A 21,629-nucleotide genomic window follows, 5' to 3' on the forward strand; every position below is an offset into this window, starting at 1 on the left:
ACGTAGGGGAGACCGGGGATAGTTGTAACATTTTTGACATTTCTGTCTGTAAATTGGAGCTCTTTTAAGGTAGTGGATTCAAAAGTTAATGCAAAGTATTTACATGTCTCTGCTATTAAATAGTGCAGCTATTTTCTCTGCAGCACAATTACCCATTGCATGGTATGCTCTCAAACACAAAGAGTGAAATGTTACAATTAACCCCATAGTCTGGGTTAGTTGTAACATGTCCTGGGGTGAAATGTAACACAATGAAATAAGGGTACTGACAAAACATTAACATGTAATCTTTTTTATTCAACACATGAATGCACTTAGAGCCATTTATGTAGCTGTGTGTGTGTGTGTGTGTGTGTGTGTGTGTGTGTGTGTGTGTGTGTGTGTGTGTGTGCGCGTGTGTGTGTGTGTGTGTGTGTGACAGAACGCAGAAATCTAGCTTTTGAACATATTCCAATCCCCCAAAAAAGACAAATGATGGAATTTTCTGCAACTGAATATTTCATTAATTTTGGTTGGTCTTCCTTGAGTTTGGCCTCATTGGCTCAGTGGGCATTATAACCTACAACTCTTGCACCAACTTTTGAACATAAGTAGTTGTGCACCAGCATCGCAATTCCATTACTTTTTATCATGGATTACCTTGGTGTGGTTTGCAAAGTGCTTCAGAAAGATGAGGAAATATGTTTCTTGCACCCATCCTGATTTATTTCCACTACCAATACTTCCTACTGCTCCATCTCTGACACAGTGGTCTGCATAATGTATGTGTGGGAACACAAACAGTGGTTGTGTTGCCAATGGCATTAACCGCATATACAGAGGCGACCAGTGAACCTCTCTCTGCTGATGTCGTTGCCCCAACTTGTTTAATATAAGTTACAGTAATAGTGAGGTGAGTTTTAACATTTGCATTATTGTTACAACTAACCCAGACTGTTGCTGTTACAACTGACCCAGACTCCTATAGCCATGAATTAGCTAACATTACAGCCAACGGCTAAAACATTAGCACTAAAGACCTGCACAGAATATATCCCCATAGACATACAAATAACATAATTTAAGTTTGATGAGTTTAACTGCAAAGCAGATAATACTATTAGAAATGGAAATAAAGTAGAAAAACGTACTTTTTCGCATACAAATGACTTTTTTTCGTGTTAAATTGTCTGTGTTTGACAAAATGTGCTGATTTTTCACATGTGATAGCAGAACTGAATTGGGCATGCACAGGATGAGTCACATCATTTGAAACTTAGCCCTGATTGGAGAAATTGGAAGTGTTACAACTGACCCACGTTACAACTATCCCCGGTCTCCCCTACCTGGGAATTTTGGAAAACGCAGATTTTTCTATGCGTTTGCACCTTTCGTCCACACGTAAACGGCGTTTTCGGTCACTGAAAACGGAGATTTCTAAAAACTCCGGCCAGGGTGGATATTTTCTAAAACTCAGTTTTTGCATTTACGTGTGGACGAGAAAAACGGAGAAAACGCAGCCTCAAAGGTGTGCGCCTTTTTTGACGTCACACTGTGCGCCACGTTGTTGTTTCGGTGAAATTAATTTCTACAATACTGTTACTGTTAATTGTCCTCTCTGCAGTGTTTAAATGCTTACATATACACACACAGTTACTGTCCCTCCACACATACGACTGGGTTCTGCTTCTATGCCCCATCTTTGTTTACTATTTCCCACCGAGGCTTCTAGACTTCTGATTGGCCAACATTTCTACACGGTTAGGAATATAGCACCACCTGTTGCTTTGGCATGTTCCTAGCAGCGTTTTCCTTCATTTCTGCCTTTACGTGTGGACGGGATTATTTTTTAAAACGAAAACGGAAAATCTCCTGTACAAAATCATGCACTACTTACTTTTCATTGTAAATGGTAAATGGCCTGTATTTATATAGCGCTTTTCTAGTCCCTAAGGACCCCAAAGCGCTTTACATATCCAGTCATTCACCCATTCACACACACATTCACACACTGGTAATGGCAAGCTACGTTGTAGCCACAGCCACCCTGGGGCGCACTGACAGAGGCGAGGCTGCCGGACACTGGCGCCACCGGGCCCTCTGACCACCACCAGTAGGCAACGGGTGAAGTGTCTTGCCCAAGGACACAACGACCGTGACTGGAAATTCTATGGAATTGTGTCAGCAATTCCATAGAAGAATTATGTCGTGATTTTATCTTTATTTGCTATTATTTTGTTTTTTGTTTTATTAAATTCTTAATTCAATTTTTAATTCAATTTTGATATATAATGTTCAACATTACCCAGCAAGTATAACCCCAAAACACATTGGTTAATATGAGCAATCTGTTTTCTAAAGTTATTTCAACTGGTGTGAAGTAGCAGGACAAAATAATACATGTGTTACAAGTATCATTCAGGCAAAATTGGATCAAAGGTTCACAGATTAAAAAGAAAAAAAGAAAAAACAAAATTCAAATTTAGCATATATATGTTCCTTATTAGCACTTTATGGCTCTTAATCTTTTAGCACACTGAAATCTCAGTCAAGTAAAATGCAAATTTAAAATCCCCATTTAATTTGCCTGCACACTGTGTCGTTACTAGATGTCAGTTAAAGAATGGCAGATTAATAATAAACGGTGATAAATAATTATGCCGGGTAATAGGACAACCTTGCAGCGATTATACTGCAAAAATTAAAAGAAGTTAAAGGAAAAAAATAAAGTCGCTGTTATGCTGGTAGAGAGATTTCGCTGGCTGGATTTGAGTCAGCTTGTTCCACTAGGAAAATGGATCAGCGATCACTTGTTTATTCACTTTTTTCTTCAATTGTTTTGTTTGTTTTTAATTATTTGAAGGAGATTTACCTTTCAGGATGGATCATGAAGCCTGTAATAATCAGTAAACAAATAAATTGTTAATTTGAAAAAAAATCTGTTTTTATTTATTCTATTTATTTTTTAGTACTTCTGTTTTTTTGTATGTTCCGAAATCCTATACATGTTTTATGTCTATATTAAAAGGCAGGAAAATGACATGCAAAAGTAGACTATTTATAATAATATAATAATAAAAGACTGAAAAGCTTCATAATTTAGATTTTGAATACCAAACCATTCCCAAGTTAAATTTGCAGGTCTATGCAAAGTAACCTTGCTTATAAACACACCATCACCAACCTTCCTTTATTGTGTTACATCTTAAACATTGTGATTGTGAAGTGCTGAAAAATATGGGCTATATATTATCCTGGACTTTTGTCCTTGTAGTTAGTCTTCAAGGTAAAAAGAAATATTTCTTCTTTAAAACCGCAGATTGGACAAGTCTGATAATCACTTTCTTTTTATTTTTACAGGAGTTTGGAGTGAGTTCAAACTGGAGCAGTCTCCTTCTGAGGTGAAGAGACCTGGAGAGAAAGTGAAGATGTCATGTATCATTTCTGGTTATAGCTCGACAAACTACAATATTAACTGGATACGGCAGACGCCAGGGAGAGCTCTGGAGTGGATTGGTAGGATGACCACATGGTCAAACTCTGCTTTCTATGGCAGTTCTTTTCAAAGTCGTGTAATCATAACTGGAGACGACGTTCCCAGCAGCACTCTTTACCTCGAGATCAAGAGTCTGACAGCAGAAGATTCTGCTGTTTACTTCTGTGCCTGACAAACCACAGTGACTGAGGACAGAGTAACACCTGCACAAAAACCTCAATGACTGCTCAGTTTTCTCTTTACTTGTAAACAAACTTTATGTATCCATATTTGCTTCTATTCATTAATCACACATCAACTGTTTATGTTTGTAACAGATTAATGGTAATGACCAAATATTTTTCTTTTTCAATTTATCTACATTTTTAAATTCATTAATTAATATTTTGCTTGCACAAGATAGCAGCTGAGCCATAGCGCTTATGAATTTGGAGTTGTAATGACAAAAACTTTATTGGTGACGTGACATTAATTGAACTTTATCATCACCTGTTTCCAACATCACTCTAACCCTGTTGTCATCGGAGGGCCTGGAGAGCTCTGGAATATCGGAGGCAGCGACTGCCTCCGATGTTATTGGTCTACCAGTGGTTCCAGTGGAAACAGTGCTACTGTTGGCTGAAGAGAAGAGAGAAGATGGGTGAAGCATTTAAGGAGGCAGCAAGAGAAAAAGAAAGTCAGGAGAGGAGGTATTTTAAATGTAGGGACCAGAGATGGGCAGTAATCTGATTACTTTTTTCAAGTAACGAGTAATGTAAGGGATTACTATTGCAAAAACGGTAATTAGATTACCGTTACTTTCCCGTAGGAACGCTGCGTTACTAAAACCGTGATTTTTTGCGAGAATGTCTCATGACAGTGACGTAAGCAGTACGACGTTCATGACAACAGCTGTGTCCAGATCAACAATGGATAATATATCGAGTGCGGGAGAGAGTTTGAGCGTGCAGCGTTTAAAGCGTGGAAGTACTGATCTTACTTTGATACTCTTACTTAGTTTGATTCCATAAAAAGTGACAAAAACATTAGTGTCCGTTGTGCGTGGGAAGAAAACTTCTTTTTACAGCGAAAAAAACCCCTAAACTTCCAAGCAAGCAGCGAGTGCACTACGACGTAATCATAGCTGGACTGGCCATCGGGCATACCGGGCATTTGCCCGGTGGGCCGCTGGCGATTTTTTGTTTTTATGGGCCGATGGATTGTTTTTTGTTTTTTTTGTTTTTTTTTTCAGGAAGGGTATATATATAATGAAAGGTGTTGGATTGGCCAATTGGTCATGATCAACTCTGGGCTGGACCAATTACAGCCGAGGAGGCTGGATGCACCCTCCCCCTTGTTTAGCAATCTTATAGACAAACTAAAGAAAATGAAGAACAAAAAAAGGAAAGGAGGTGTTTATGAAAATATCACAAAATCTGTCATTTATTAATTTTAATATTAATTAATGATCATGTCTCACCTGTAGTGTTCTTGGTCTTAATTTAAGGTTTATCCTATAGCGATTGACAGATCACGTGACTTTCGCGCATTGCATGCCGGGAACTCGAGGCAAAACAATCCAAGTACCGCATCAAATGCAAGCATTTGCAGCACCGCAAAACGTTCATTCTCCGGTTCCAATACCTTCTTGGTTTTTCTTTGCCGCACAAAAAAGGAATGTACAAAACTAAGGAGAACAATGCCGGCCCGTACAAAGACAGACTCGACGAAAAGGCAAAGAAAAGTTCGAGGAAAAAATCAAAGGAGTGAAAGGGTCAGACCCTTACAAGCACACAGAGTGGACAAAAGATGTTAGCATGCTTCCCAACTTTCACCACGCTCAGATTTATAATGATACGGTTCTTGAAGTGAGTGCATACACTCATGAAGTTTTTAGTAACTTCAGGTCACTGCAACAAGCCCGGGTACAGTTTACCGATGGATAGGTACAGGACCTTGAAATGCACCGTGTATAACGACCATCGTACAAACAAAGGTAAGTTTACCAGTCTCACAAATCGTCGTCATAAATACACATTCATTAACCGTTTATTAATATAACCTTTGAGCTCAACGGTAATTAATTAGTAGTGGAAATAATTTCTGGTACGCATTACAGAAATGTAGCAGTGACAATAATATTGTATGTTGTAATCGCGCTGGACAATTAGTGATACAAAACAACTGTTTTATCCTGTGAATAAAAGTATATGTTTTTGTCAATGTACCGTGGTAATAACAGAAGCGAAACGCAATATTGTGTCAGGACAATTCACTATTTATGCACAATAAACAAAGGAGCATAGCGCCACAATTTCTGTTCAGCGCCAGACTTACTTGTAACCTATATCACCAATTATGTTATGAAAAATGACGTATTAACTACTACAAAACACTGACCTTTGTGGGAATGCTTGGAGCAGACTAACATGTGAGCTGGAGTGTTCTGAGACGTTATATTTGGTATATCCAGACCATCCGTCGACTCTTACTTCGGAAACATGGCGTAAAAAATTTCTCTTCAACGACGTAATCCGATAAAAAAAAAACGATCTCTTTACCCGTCGGCTTCCTGTGGCTGTCATGCGACCGGCTATTGCAGTTAATAATACAACAGCTTCTTGCCATTTTTTGTGTTTCTTTTTATCGCTGTGTAACTGAGTTCAATTGAAAGCCTGCGTGCGCTAGTACCTCTTGCCTCAAGTTCCCAGAATGCTTTGCGTTTTTTTCCCCCCTTAATGACATCACATTTTCAATCTCTATCCTGGTGGGCCGGTCTCTAGTCAAAATGCCCGGGCCGTTTTTTTTCCCAGTCCAGCCCTGGACGTAATGTGAAACTCACAGAGAAACTCGCGGATTCTTCCACTGACCGCCGCGGCACACCTGCACCAGGGTAAACCTCCGCCTACCCCACTCCTGCTTTACAGGTGAAAATAGAGCAACAGGACCGCTAGTCTTTGATTTTATTTATTTTCTGTTGTGTTTTACTTGCATCTATTTGAAAGAGTGAGTGTAAACACAAAAAAATATTTTATTTTTTGTGCTGGAATGTGCAGAAAATAGGTTTAAAGGTTAAACAAATTTCTTCCAGTCAGAGAATGTTGCATATAATTAAGTTTTTGCTTGATGCATAAAGTTAAAAGATTTAAAGTTTTCAAAAGAGACGTTTCCATTTGATTACATTTTGTATGATGATTGTTCAGAAAAAGTAGAATTGGGCTGAAAGATCTATCGCTTTATCACCTATTCAGGTTGTAAATTGTGTTTTTAAAAAGTAACTAAGTAACTAAGTAATTAATTACTTTTGAAAATAAGTAATCAGTAAAGTAACGGGATTACTTTTGGGGGGAAGTAATCAGTAATTAGTAACTGATTACTTTTTTCAAGTAACTTGACCAACACTGGTAGGGACTATGACTGGTAAAGGTAGGAAGCTGTCTGATATGATGGAGAGAATAGCATGGATGAAATGGAAAATAGTGTCCCTAGTGGAGAGAGAGAGAGGTGATTGGACCAGACTTCTATGTATGCCTATGTAAAAGAAACAGAGGTGATGAGGTGGTGCTGGATAGGTATAATAGTAAAGAGAGAAATGCAGTAGGACATATGATAGTGTTAGTTGCAAAAACAAACAAACAAACAAACAAAAAAAGAAGTGAAATACGGTACAGGAAGTGGGAAAAGGCTGACAGTGAGTTGTATGTGAGGCTGGGCACAGGAAGGACAAAATGTAGTGATTTGTATTAGTTAGCTAAGCAGAGAGATTGAGCAGGAAATGATGTGAAGCAAATTTGAGTGATTAAAAAGAAAGTGTAGATGAGTGTATTGAGAAGACTGAAGGACCACTTGAATAAAAAAATTGAAAGACTAGCTGATGAATAACAAACTTGTGAGCAAGAGGATAGAAATTAGTGAATCATGAAGCGCAGAGGATTGCACAATGGACTGTCATTTCTCTTTACACACCTGTTTGAATGTGCCATAATATGAATTCTACCAGTTGTCAAATAGAGCTGTCAGCTGACTTCTGCACAACACAACTGATGGTCCCAACTCCATTAAGAAGAAATTCCACAAATGAACCCTGATAAGGCACACCTGTGAAGTGAAAACCATTTCAGGTGACTACATCATGAAGCTTATTGAAAGAAAGTCAAGGGTTTGCAGAGCTGTCAACAAAGCCAAGGGTGGCTACTTTGAGGGTTCTTAAATATAAAACATTTTTAGTTAATTATCTTTTTTTTTTGCTACATAATTCCATATATTTGATGTATTTAGTATGTATCTAAAATGTAGAAAGCATTATAAATAAAGAAAATATATTGAATGAGAAGGTGAGTGCAAAATTTTCACTGTTAGTGTATATACACCCCATTTATTCTTATCATTTGGTAATATCAAAATTTAAAAAAGTAAATAAATTTATTAAAATAAAGTGCAATGTAATCATCAGTAACTACTTTTGTTGTAGTTACAACTGAATAATCAATGGGCATTTTCATACCTTGTATAACAGACTTCTTCACTGCTGTTAGACCAGTAATAATCCTCCATTTATTTGAGACTGTGCAAACTGTGACTTCCTGTGTTACTGAGCTATACAAGTGCAAAACAGACTGCAGAGTGGTATTAACATTATGTCATTTTTACCAGAAAACATGTTTTCTGTACCACTGTTACTGTTCTTATCTGTTAGATGTGAAAATTATATTAGCTATCAGTAGGAGCATTTTTGCAATATAGTTTGATACAATTTTACAAGAGATATTGTTTTTCCAATAGGTGTAAAGTCTGAAGAGTTGACACAGTCACCCCCTTTGACTCTGCAGGAAAAGAGCTGGAATGGATTGGAAGAGGATGTGTTTATATGCAACAACCTACAAAGATTCAATCAAAAACAGGTTCAGTATTTCCACTTCCAGATATTTTATATCCACAGAATATGCAGCCTTGAGACAAAGTTGTGTGTTACTGTGCCAGACAGTCACAGTAACACAAACCCTTAGGACACCTGTAGAAGAACTCTTCATTGTCTGACTAGTTGTAACGTGAAGTCACCAGCGGAGGAGCCCTAATGCTTAAAGAGCAGTTCACTGTAAAGATGCAATGCCATTTGGTCACAGTCAGCCATTGTGCTTTAAATAAAATAACATCAATTTTGATGGTTGATATTTAAATTTTACACAAACTTTATTTTGACCAAACATCAAATAAGTTCAATTATATCCTGTAGTTGAGGAAAAGTTAATGAAACATTTATATATCCATTTAGTCTTCTTAAATAATCTTTCAGAATTAAAATTATCATGCTTAGGTTTTTAATTAAAACATAACTGATTGTACTCATCTCCTTGCTTTCCATGTTTTATGAGCCACACTTTGAATAACGGTCTTAAATAACCTGATAAGAAAACAGACTAATCACTTGTTTTATTGGCGTGAAATCTAATGAGATCAAAATAGAGTATGTTCATTTTCCATGAAAGTATTTGCACTCCACACATAACTGTCAGCTTCTTACTGTATGGATGGTTTATATGTATTTCTCTATGCAAATTTCATTTTCCACTCAGCTATAAAAACATCACATCAGTAGGGTTGTAGGGATATTGCATAAGATTCATCAACAACCATGTTTCCTGTAGCTCTCTTACTCCTCTTGGCTGGTGGATGTGAGTATCTTTACATTTGTCACTGTCAGCAGTTCTTTTTTTGTAGCATGATTTAAGAATTGGTCGCAATTTTTTTTTCTTTTTTTAAACAGGTGTGAAGTGTGAACAGCTGACACAGTCAACTGCTGTGACTGTGCAGCCAGGTCAACCTCTGACCATCACCTGCCAGGTCTCTTATTCGCTTAGCGACGACTATACACATTGGATCCGGCAACCTGCAGGGAAACCACTGGAGTGGATTAGTAGAGACACTGCTGTGAAAGATTCACTAAATAATAAGTTCAGTGTTGAATTAGATTCTTCCAGCAACACAGTGACGTTAACAGGACAGAATCTGCAGCCTGAGGATACAGCTGTGTATTACTGTGCCAGAGAGCCGGCCACAGTAACACAAACCATCAGCAGAGCTAAACAAAAACTCTTCAGTACCTCAGCTGTTGTAACATGAAACCACCACAGGAGGAGCCCCCGGACCACTGTTGCTTTTAAATGCCAGTTCACTTTTAAGCTGATCAAGTATAGTATATGATGACATGATAGTAATAATAAATGATACTAAAAAAAAGATCATGTCCATTTAACTAACAATGTTTTTTTTTAATTGTTCTAAAACCGTCAAATGTAAATTGTGACCACATATATGTACTTCAGCTGTCTTCACCTGTTAATCCCCCCAGGGGCTTTCTGAGGTTCCTGCTCGAAAATGACATCCCCAAAATGAATGGAGTATTTCTCTGCAATTACAAACTCTGGGTAAACAATCTTGGTATCAAAATAAAGCTAACACTTATAACATTTCACTGGAGGTGTAATTATTGCAGCAGTTGTTACGTAGGCCACAGAAAACAGAACTATTTTTTGTCCTTTTTTTTCTGATCATTTTCTACTTAAGTGATTGGCAGCTGCCAATAAGTCCAGACCTCCCTCTTCCCAGCCTCCTCAAGCTTATGTGGGGGAACATCGAGGTGTTCCTAGGCCAGCTGAGAGATGTAATGATCCTATGTGTCAATGGTCTGTCCCAGGGGGCTCCTTCTAATGGGACATGCATGGAACACTTCACAGGCAGTTTAATCAGATGCCCACACCACCTCAATTGGTTCCATTCAATATGGAGGAGCAGAAGCTCTACTCTGAGCCCATTTCGAACGACTGAAGTCCACGCCCTATCTCTAAAGAAGAGCCCAGCCATTCTTCAAACAAAACTAATTTCTGCCGCTTGAATACGCGATCTTATTCTTTCAGTCACTAGTTTGTGACCAAAGGTGTTCAACACCCGCTGTACAACTTAAGTGGTTCAACAGTGGGGTTTGGTATGGCGGAGTTCGCTGGAAACAAGTCAGAGTGGGAATACCAGTAGCTGTAATATTGAACCTTTATGGATAAAATTAAATCTAAGGACCAGTGTAACCTGCCTGGGACAGGGTTACAGGTGTCCAACCCTGAAGCCAGACCGGGGGAGAGAATTCGTCGAGCCATCACATTTTGGTCCATATAAAACTTACTTAAATCCTCAAATCCCATTTTTCCTGCTTCTAATACATCAAATTTGGCATCAAATGTTTATTTGCTCCCTAATATGTCCCACGCATACGTGACATTATATTTATTCACTTCACTTATCAGTGGTTACAATGTTATGCCTGATCTTTTTATTACCGACTTATTGTAAATTATTATATTTTACAAGTCCTGACAGTCAGACTGCGAGTTTGAACCTGTGAACAAAAGGTGTAGAGAATCCAACAGATTCACAGTCAGTAAATCCTCTTGTCTAAGTCAAACAGACACCTGAAAAAGGACTGTAGAGGGTGACAATATGTGACAATATCACATATGACAGTGACTATATGTAAGACATTTTGCTGGCTAATATTACTGTCAAAGTATTACTGAGAGAAATATGCATATTTTAGGACAGAGACCAGTGGCGGCTGGCCCATAGGGGGCGCTCGGGCTCCGCCCCCCCAAATGTGGAGGAGTAAAAATATATATTTTTAAAAAATTCATCAATGATAGTTTTACTATGTGTGTGCCCATATACAGCCAGGCGTATTTTAACATTTTCACCAGCTGACTCATTAAAGTTCAACCAACAAACGGTGTTTTTCTTCTTCTGGGGCGCTCGTCAAAGCGCCCTTGATATGCAGCGAAATAGCCTATCATTAAATGGTTGCCAGGGGAAAATAATAAATATTTGACCTATCAGCGTCGCTGAATTAAATGGTTTGGGGGCGCTTAAAATTGCGCCCCTGCAGAAAACGCGCAAAGATTTGCTGTTCTAGAATTTTACCTCAGTCAGTAGCCTAAGTGAGCTATAAGGTCAGAGAGAGACGATGGCAGCGGTATTGTTAACGGTTGAGGCACAGCCTCCCCCAAATTCGGTTAGATCGCTTCTAACCTACCCTTTTGCCAGAAGGACAATGGCAGAAAAACTGCAAGTTAAAGAGTTGGGACCTGACAAGCCCGAAATTCAACTAACCCAGGCAACGAAGGAGAAGTCAAAAGCATACAACAGGACTTTTTGTCGGAGTTGGTTCCAGCGCAAGTCGTGGCTGACAGGCTGTGGAACAGCTAATGCACTTTTTTGTTTCCCGTGCATACTGTTCAAAAGTGACAAGTGTGATTTGACGTGGACACAATCTGGACAAACCGACTTAAAGCACCTCTCCGAACGAATCAAGAAACATGAAAGCTCACGAGTTCATATGGACAACAGTGTAAAGCTAGCTGTGCTAGGGAAAACTAGCATAGCGGCGCAGCTAGATGATGGACATCGGATTGCTTTAAGAAGGCACAACGAAGAGGTAGATAAAAACCGTCATATTTTATCTAAAATCATCGATTGTATTAAGTTTTGTGGTGCTTTTGAGCTAGCAATGCGGGGACATGATGAAAGTGATTCCTCAGACAATCCAGGGATTTTTAGAGGTTTAGTCGACTTGATGGCATCAATTGATCACGACTTGAGGCAACACCTTGAAAATGCTACTGTATTTAAAGGCACCTCGAAAACAGTCCAGAACGAGATCCTGGATTGCATGTTGGCAGTTCTGAGAGAAAGGATCGTGGAAGAAGTAAAGGCAGCGAAGTTTTTAGCCATTCAAGCTGATGAAACCACTGACATTTCTACACACTGTCAGTTAGTCATGGTGCTAAGATACATTGACCAACGAAACCGTATTCAAGAGCGTTTTTTTGAATTCATCAAGCTACCCAATGCTTGTGCAGATGCAATAGCCAGTGCCTTATCGGAGAGGCTGCGCTTCATCCTCCCCCAGGGACAAGAGAGAAAGTTGATCGCCCAGGCCTACGATGGGGCCGCTGTAATGAGGGGTACCACTGGAGGAGTGCAGCGTAAGATACAGGACATTTATGCTAACGCTCACTACGTACATTGTTATGCCCATCAGTTAAACCTGGTAATGCAACAAGCAACCTCCCACATCCCTCAAATCAGTCACTTTTTTTCCGACATAGCAGGATTCGCTTCTTTTTTTACTAAATCGAGCAAGAGGACTGCAGTGCTTGACGAGGTGGTGGCGCACCGACTTCCAAGTGCATCGGCAACCCGTTGGAACTTCAACAGTCGTGCTGTGAATACAGTGTATGAACATAAAGACGATCTGGTGAGGTGTTTTCAGACCATCCGTAACAGTGAAGGATTTGATGCCCCTACAAAGAGAGATGCCGGTGGTTTCGTGAGAATGCTGGAAGACGAAGCTTTCTGTTTTTTCCTGGCCTTGTTTCACAAGATAATGCCACATGTAGACATGCTGTATAACCACCAAAAGAAGAGAAACATCGATTCTGTCACCATCGCAGGGATCACCCAGACATTCATCAGCCGCATGCAGGCTATCAGGTAGGCATAAAAGCATAAATATGTAACCTAGAATAAATGTTAATTATCTATGCATAGATTCTATCAAATTCTCTGCATATATTCTGAGTTCTGTGACTTAAATGTTTAATGGAATTCAGATAATTTTGATTTATATCAGCCTTTGAAGTAATTTTATGAAAAATATTTGATTAAGTATATTTGATGAAGTATATTCCCAGTAATGATTTGATGTAGCCTATACCATAGGCTATTTCCTGAAATTATGGCCAGGGCCTTTATTTACTTGCACTGGTTTTCCCCCAGCCATTAAACCAGGTCCGGTTATTAATTAAATCCGGTAATTCCCGGTAATTAGAACACAACCTTTGTTTGGTTTGTGTTTGGTTAATATATCCCTATTCAGTTTTCAGAAGCCATTAATGAAACTTATGTATTGGATCAGGGAGGCACTTCCTAATCTGGTTGTGGATGAGGAGTACAGGGGACCTGTTCAAGACCCACCCACAAAGAGACGGAGAACATTGGGGGAAGACAGGCAACACCATTTGGCACTGGAGGTAAGCACTAGCTGCTTGGTCTGATTTAAATCGGATCATCAGATAAAATCTAATGACGATGCTGTCAGATGTCATTTGATATAGTGGTCATGACTGTTTTGTTTTGTTATGGACAGATTTTTTTTTTCAGAATAATGATTAACATGAGACATGTGCCAAAGTCTTACCACTGAATCTAACTCTTACCAATTATATATTATTGGATAGGTGTGCGACACCATTATGAGCCATGCCAAGGAGAGGTTTTCTTTCACCAAGCACCTTGTCAGCGCCACTCTGTTGCAAGGAGACTTGTTCCAACAACACAGCAAAAATTTTCCAGATGCAGCACTACAAACCACAGTGGAAGCCTATCCCTCATTGGACAAAGCCAGACTTAAAACAGAACTGTCCCTGATCTACGACAACGAGGAGTTTCAGAGTTGTAGTGGTGCGCTGGCGCTCTATCAGGTTCTGATGGAAAACAACCTTCAAGACACATTCACCGAAACTGTAAGTCTTCTTAACATCCTCATCACCACACCAATGACAACATCAGAATCGGAGAGGTGTTTCTCTACTTTAAAGAGGATAAAAACTTTCCTGAGAAACAATATGGCTCAGGATCGGCTCAACGCTCTGGCTATGCTGTCCATAGAGAAAAAACTCACACAAGAACTTCCTGATTTCAACACCAGGGTCATCGAGAAATTTGCCACTCAGAAAGACAGACGAGCAAAGTTCTTGTACAAATAAGAACCCTTAACCATATTTACTCTCTTTCTCCATCCCTCTCTCTTTCTCTCTTTAGCCCACCCCCCCAATCAGTTTACAGTTGTTGTTTTCAATAGTTATTTTTCATTCATTCAAAAAAAAAAAAAAAATCTGTTCATGTTCATTTTTACAAATCTATACAAATGGCCAGAATATGGTTGTTCATTTTAAATTTAAATTAAAATTGTGTTGTTTGATGTACTCATTAAATGGGTCATTTTAGTCGATATCATAAAAATTGCCCCCCCTGAGATTTTTTTCAGGAGCCGCCACTGACAGAGACATAACAGTTGCTGCTCCCATCAGACCACTAGAGGGCAGGTGCTGTCAAGTATCTTCTTTTCGAAAATGGCAAGATCAGCAGAGTTGTGGTTCATCGTGTAAATTTCAGTTAAAAAAGTTAGGAGGATAAAGTGATTAACTTTACTTTCCTATGCTTCTGAGACTTTGCAATGAACTCAATGTTCATTTTATGGGATATTTATTAGCTATTCATGTTAAATCTTTATTTTCATTTTCTCACAAATACCCACATATTAAAAATAAGAAAGACTGAACAACAGTTTAAGTCTCAATCCTTTATTTGGATACATCAATAAGGACAGTCCTACCCATTCTACCAACTAGCACCTTTAGCATTGCTGCTATTCTTCAAGTCCAAAAGTGCAAATTGTTTTTCTGTTTTTATCATTTCAAGAAAATAACTTTGGTTTTCAGAGGAGGAAGCAAAACTGAACTTTGGGTGCTGCTTATACACCATCAACTAAACTCTGTGCCTGTTTTTAGCTGTTCTGGAAAAGATCCTTACTTCACTGGAGTCAGAATCAGTAGATGTGTTAGTACTGAAATAAATATTTATTTTATTTTTTGTTAAGACAGTTTCTCATAATTCAGTTCTTTGTCTATATTGAAAAACATTCAGTGGCAGTAAAAATATTATTTAAAATGCTCTGTATCATACTGTATTCAGTTTATATGGAAATAAATACAAATTTGATTTGACATGTTTGTAAAATTCATTTAAAACAAAACAGGACTTCAGGTTTATTAAGCTCATAACTGCTGTCAGTCAGAGGCTGAACACTGAAAGACCTGCACAAATACTCAGCAACAGTCAAAAATGTTTAGTTTAAACCTGTAAATAATTCATTATTAAGTCGTTAAAAAAACAATAAAACAAAACGAAACAAAACACACTTTACTATGCAGTCTGGTCAAAAAGATAAATAAAAATTTATTTGAATTTAATTTATTTAAAATATGCAAATGAAAAAGTTACTTAAAAGGGAGTGGTGCTTCTGTGTTTCAGTGAGAGGACCAATGGGCTCACATCATTTCAGCTTCAACATCAATCATGTTCACTCTGATACTGCTGCTGGCTGCTGGATCCTGTGAGGAGCATTTAGTGGATTCACTCTAATAAACACTGAATTGTCAGATAAATGATGGTAATAATGTTGATTTCTGTTTCCACAGGTGTGTACAGTATTGATCTCATCCAACCAGACTCAAGAATCGTGCAGCCTGAACAGTCTATGACCATCACATGTCAGGTCTCTGGTTATTCTGTAACTAGCTATGGAACAGCTTGTGTCAGACAGCGTGAAGGAAACCCACTGGAATGGATTAACACTATTTGGACTGGTGGGAGCACTGCCAACAATGATGCTTTAAAAAACAAGTTCAGCATCAGCAGAGACACTTCTGCTCAAACAGTGACAATAACAGGACAGAATCTGCAGCCTGAGGACACAGCTGTTTATTACTGTGCACGTGACCGCACAGTGATACAAACCAGTGGAAACCTGCACAAATACTCAGCAAGCAGAGACACACAACTACACACAATAAATTTGAATATGAATGACTATAGTATGAATTAGAGGAGTCAAATGGAGACATAATAAAATAGAAATACAATGGTAACTGTGTATTATTAAAGATTTTTCACACATTCTAAATATTTGCTAGCAATCATTTATTAGCCACTCAAGTCACCCCCCACACTGAGGGACCAAGGGATGGAGGCCATGTACTGTAAGGTCTTGGATGAGAACTGCCTCAGCCAGAACACTTAAGATTGGTTGTGGAAGAGTCTTTCAGCATGACATTGACTCAACCGCTAACTTAAGTTTTGCTTGAGGATCAAATACTTGTTTCACTCAGTGACATGTAAATAAGTCTAGAACTTTTACGTAATGTGTTTTTTTTTTATTATAAATTTTTCTTTGATATTCTGTCTTCCTCCATTAAAATGAAACTATCAGAAATAATAGATTCATTTCTTTGTAAATGAGCAAACTTACAAATTCAGTAGGGAATCTAATATCTGGTTCCACCATTTTATTTAAGGACACTGTACATTTTCCTCTACAACCAAGGAATCTTCTTATGGATATCATTTTAAAAAACACAAAAAGAAGAAGAAGAGCTATGGAAAGTTTTCCTTCATAGACCTAGAAAATCTAGTATTTTTAAATGAATTTAAAAAATCAAATAAAAAATTAAAAAAACAATACATGTCTGGAGTTTTTATAATCAGTGTTCATGCTAAGAAGGTTTCTGCTTGGGTTCACTTGTAAATGTTCATTCTGATTTAAATAGTCTTTCTCCAGAGACAGTGACAAATTTTGTATTACTTAGAAGGCCACAGAAAACTCTGGACTGTGAAGAGAAAGGTTTATTTTCAAGGCCACCTCTTCCAGATTTACTATTTGTCAAGCAGCATTTGACTAAACACTAAAACACTTTAGTAAATCGTTCCTGATTACTGACTGTAGTAAAAGCAGATGGTACTCTCACTAATTGCGAAGATGTTTCAAGACAGGTTTATAGACATGTCACTTTAAGACATGACACCAGATAGCAACTGTTTTTAAGACAGTAAGTCTGTCTTTGGATGTTGTTTTCAAAACTCACAGTGGATTTGTTAGGAAATTTTACAAAATGCAGTAATCATTTTAAATAACACAATCCTAAATTAATAATTGCATGGTAATGTTTTATTGCTTTATGAAGCTCCACTAACCCCTTATGCAGTTTCCTTAATGTTTCTTTAAATTTAAAAACTTCAAAATTATAAAGGTAAAATGAACATATTTTGTCCTTAAAGATTTTAAAATATCATGTATTTCTGTCCCCATTAAAAGTAAAAGTTAATGTGGAGAATTTTAAAAAATTGTATTCATAACATTAGAGCTTTTGAACTAAAAGCTGTAATTTAAAGATTACTTAGTGGCGATTCGATTGGTTTAGATTTCGTTAGATTTCAGCAAAACAACCAGAACACTAGAGGAGCTGGCATTTGTTAGTCTTCCTTGATTTTGTTTTGTTTACTTTTTGTTACACCAATTTATCAAAAGTCATTGGTCTGTGCTAATAATAAAATAATATATTTAGTGGCAAAACTTAAAATATTCTGTTTTCAGTTTCCATGAAATAAACTACATTCTATTTCACATAGCTTTATAATTGAAAAGAAAAAAAAAAAGGTCTATTAAGCTAATCATCTACATGGTCACGTTAAATAAAAACACAAGCATGCCATTAAAATAAAAGCACGTTCTCTGGTCAAAAATAACATGTAATATTATATGTAAATATAAGTTATTTAAAAATATGCAAATGAAAAAGTGGTCAAAAGGGGATTGGTGATTCTGTTTCACTGAGAGGACAAATGAGCTCACACCATTTCAGCTTCAGCATCAATCATGTTTGCTCTAATACTGCTGCTGGCTGCTGGATCCTGTGAGGAACTTTTGCTGGATATAATCTAATAAACACATTAGAAACACTTAATATACATATAAATGATGGTGATAATGTTGATTTCTGTTTCCACAGGTGTGTACAGTATTGATCTCATCCAACCAGATTCAAGGGTTTTGCAGCCTGGACAGCCTTTGACCATCGTTTGTCAGGTCTCTGGTTATTCTTTGACTGACAGCAGCTATGGAACATGTTGGGTCAGACAGAGGCAAAGGCAGCAAATGGACTGGATTAACTGCATGTGGGCTGGTGGGAGCACTGCTAACAATGATGCTTTAAAGAACAAGTTTAGCGTCAGCAGAGACACTTCTGCTAGAACAGTGACAATAACAGGACAGAATCTGCAGCCTGAGGACACAGCTGTTTATTACTGTGCACGTTACGACACAGTGATACAAACCACTGACAGAACTGCACAAAGACTCAGCAACACACAAGACATAGGGAGTTTTTTTTTAGGCTTGACAATTATAGCATTATTGAAAATACTACTCTCAGTCAGTCCAAGGGTATTTACTATCTCCAGAGAGAACAGTAAAAAACTGTGTTTATTACTGTACTTGTACTTGACTGTACTTGATATCAACAGCAAATTCAGTCAGTTGGTTGGCTGTACAAAATCGTTTAATACTTAAAATTGCTGAATGACATTTCATTTTCATTCAGGTCAGGTCATGAATAAAAGTGACAGCCCAACATTCACATTGTAGGACAGGACTATTGTTTTTAACTTTTTTATTTTGAGATTTAGTTGTTTTGTTATCATAAAAGTACACCTTAGATTATAAAATCAAACAAATAACAAAACAAAACAAAACAAACCCTGATCTTGACCTTAAAAAAATAATTTCCAGAGACAACAACAGACATCAGCTGCTCAGATAAACAGTCTGAAGACTCTGCTGTTTATTATTGAGTGCTATCGAGTGCTACAGTTTAACAGAAGCACAAATCATTTAGAAGGAATGTGTATTATGTTGATTTTATTGGAAATTTACTCTGACACATATAATCACAAAATAAAATAAAAAAATAAAAAGGTGTTGCGATAAAAAAAATTTCAGAGGAAAAATAACCAGACACTTAAATGACTGCTCATGGGAAAGTGTTCTTTTAATCTTTTAATGTTTTGGGCCATAGTTTAACCCTTAGATGCACACGTGGGGTCAAAAATGACAAGAATTAATTTTTACACAGTAACATACATGATTTATAGTCAGGGCTCCACATAAGTGGTCCACAGGTGTACATTCGCTGTCAAAATAAAAGTATTCCCGGAAATTCAGAGAATACGCGCTTCTTTTGCGGTGGAGGAACACCAAAGTAATTGCTTACGGAGCTTGCTTCTTCAACATCTTTAAGAGTTCTGAACAAATGTCTGTCCTCCTCCAGAACATCTAATGTACGCAAATGAGCGTTCCAACTTCTTATCTGGTACGCCTCTTTTATTTTGACAGGAAATGTGCACCTGTGGACCATTTATGTGCAGCTCTGTTTATAGTTTCCTGTGCATTTCAAACATTGTCCTTTCTGATGTTTTTTTTTTTTTTAAATACCTAAAGTAACATGGCTGCTATGAGGCCAGCTAGGATCCCTGTGGACCTTGCCCTACAAATGATCCAGGACGGGTCCCCCCCCCCCCCCCCCCAAACAAGGCCAGTCAGATACAGAGGAGTCCTCTGATGAGTCCTCTGAAGAGGAAATGGATATTGAGTCTAACAGAATGAACCACTCTTACTGTTCTAGCCACAATGTTCTGAATTAGTCGGCCAGGGCTTGCACCTGGGTTTAGTACTGTCTCCCCAATAGATGCATGGAAGATGTTCATGTCTGATAATATAATAGAAGAGGTGCTGACATGCACAAACATGGAGGCACGAAGAGTAGCCACAGACAGGGGAAAAGAGTGGAAAAATGTAATCGAACATGAGCTCCTGGCCTTCATTTGACTGACCATTCTTGCAGGAAGTTAGAAGAACTGGGATGTACCAGTTGGTGTGTTTTTGGGAGTCCTCTGCATAACCCATTGTCCAAGGCCACTATGTCAATTCAAAGATTTAAAGATATTCGCCGTTTCTTGCAATTTGATGACAAGAGGACCAGAGCCTACCGACTGAAAACAAACCACATGGCAGCTTTCTGCTACATATGGGGCCTGTTCCTGGTCAACTGCAGGCAGAAATTCATCCTCTGTGATTGTGTTACAGTGGATGAACAACTTGTGCCTTTCAGAGGGAAGACCCAGCTTCTGCAGTATATGCAGAGCAAGCATACAAAAGTGATACAAGTGATACAAAAACTGCAATTTCTTAAAATTAATAAAAAAATATATAAAAATGCAAAGGGCCTCATGTAATAAACATGTTTTATGAGGAATACCTCAAATATGAGAATGTTACAACTCTTCGTTTTAAAGATTTTGAAGAATAACAACCGAGTTTATAGCAAAATGCATTGTTTCTATTTGGGGTCATTTTTGACCCCACTCGTGGAAGAGTGTAGGTATTGGTAGGTTGTGCATCCAAGGGTTAAAATCATTTGTGTGACTGGAAGTGTGTTATGCTGGACTCACCGTCTGACCCCAGTGTTACTTGTTTCTGTGTCTTTATGTCTGCATCATTCAACACTTAACTTTTATTTCCTTTTGTTTATTTGCTTTCAACTGTACAGAACTTTGAAAACTGCTAAATAACATTATTATCATTACTATTATTATCATTATTATTGTTGTTGTTGCCGTAAAATATTCCCAGGTGTGTCTTTTGTGCCCCAATTCCTTCTGGTGTGGGTTCCTCACTCTGCCCACCACACAGACAGCTCATGACACCTTTATACACATATTACATCTGAACTATGACCAAAAATAATGGGAGAAAAGCTAAATTATAAAAATGAGTTTTCAGCAGTTGTTTAAAAGAAACCACAGATTCAACCAACATGATGGACTAATATATAACCTCAAAAGCATGGTCACTTCTGGAGCATGGAATAGTTAAGAATTCTTGATCAGACAATTGGAGAAGCTGACTACTGCATCTCAGCCTGGTTGTTTAAGGCTTCATACAAATTTAAAATAACATGTGAGTGCTTTAAAAAGGAAAAAATCAGCTTTGTTGACACCAACTATGGATTCTTTTGGCCACAATAATCTTCTAATGACAACTGGATATTTTGTTTACAATCCTGACCAACACAAAGAGTTAGCTTATTGAAATTACCAGTCTTTTAATTTGCGTTCCCAAGCTGCTCTTTTGCCTGGAAAGCAGTCCTGAGCCTCAGCATGTCATGATTCTGTGTCTTGGACCCAGCATTTTGAGTTTCGAGTCTTTCTGAGTCTTTTTGTATTATTATTATCATAACATGGGTTTCTTTAGTTAGGCTTGACTTTATTTTTTTTATCTTCTTAGTTTTCTGAGGTTCCCAGTTTAGTCTCTTGTCTGTTAGGTCCCTATTATATCTTGTCTTTGTGTCCTCTTTGAGAAATCTGTATTCGTTTCTGTGCCTATCGCTCCCTCACCCTCTGTGTGTGTTAGCTGGGTCACTGTGTTTTGTCTTGTACTTCTTCAAAAAAGTAACTGAGT

This window comes from Pelmatolapia mariae, linkage group LG4 (genome assembly GCF_036321145.2).
Source record: "Pelmatolapia mariae isolate MD_Pm_ZW linkage group LG4, Pm_UMD_F_2, whole genome shotgun sequence".
NCBI lineage: Eukaryota > Metazoa > Chordata > Actinopteri > Cichliformes > Cichlidae > Pelmatolapia > Pelmatolapia mariae.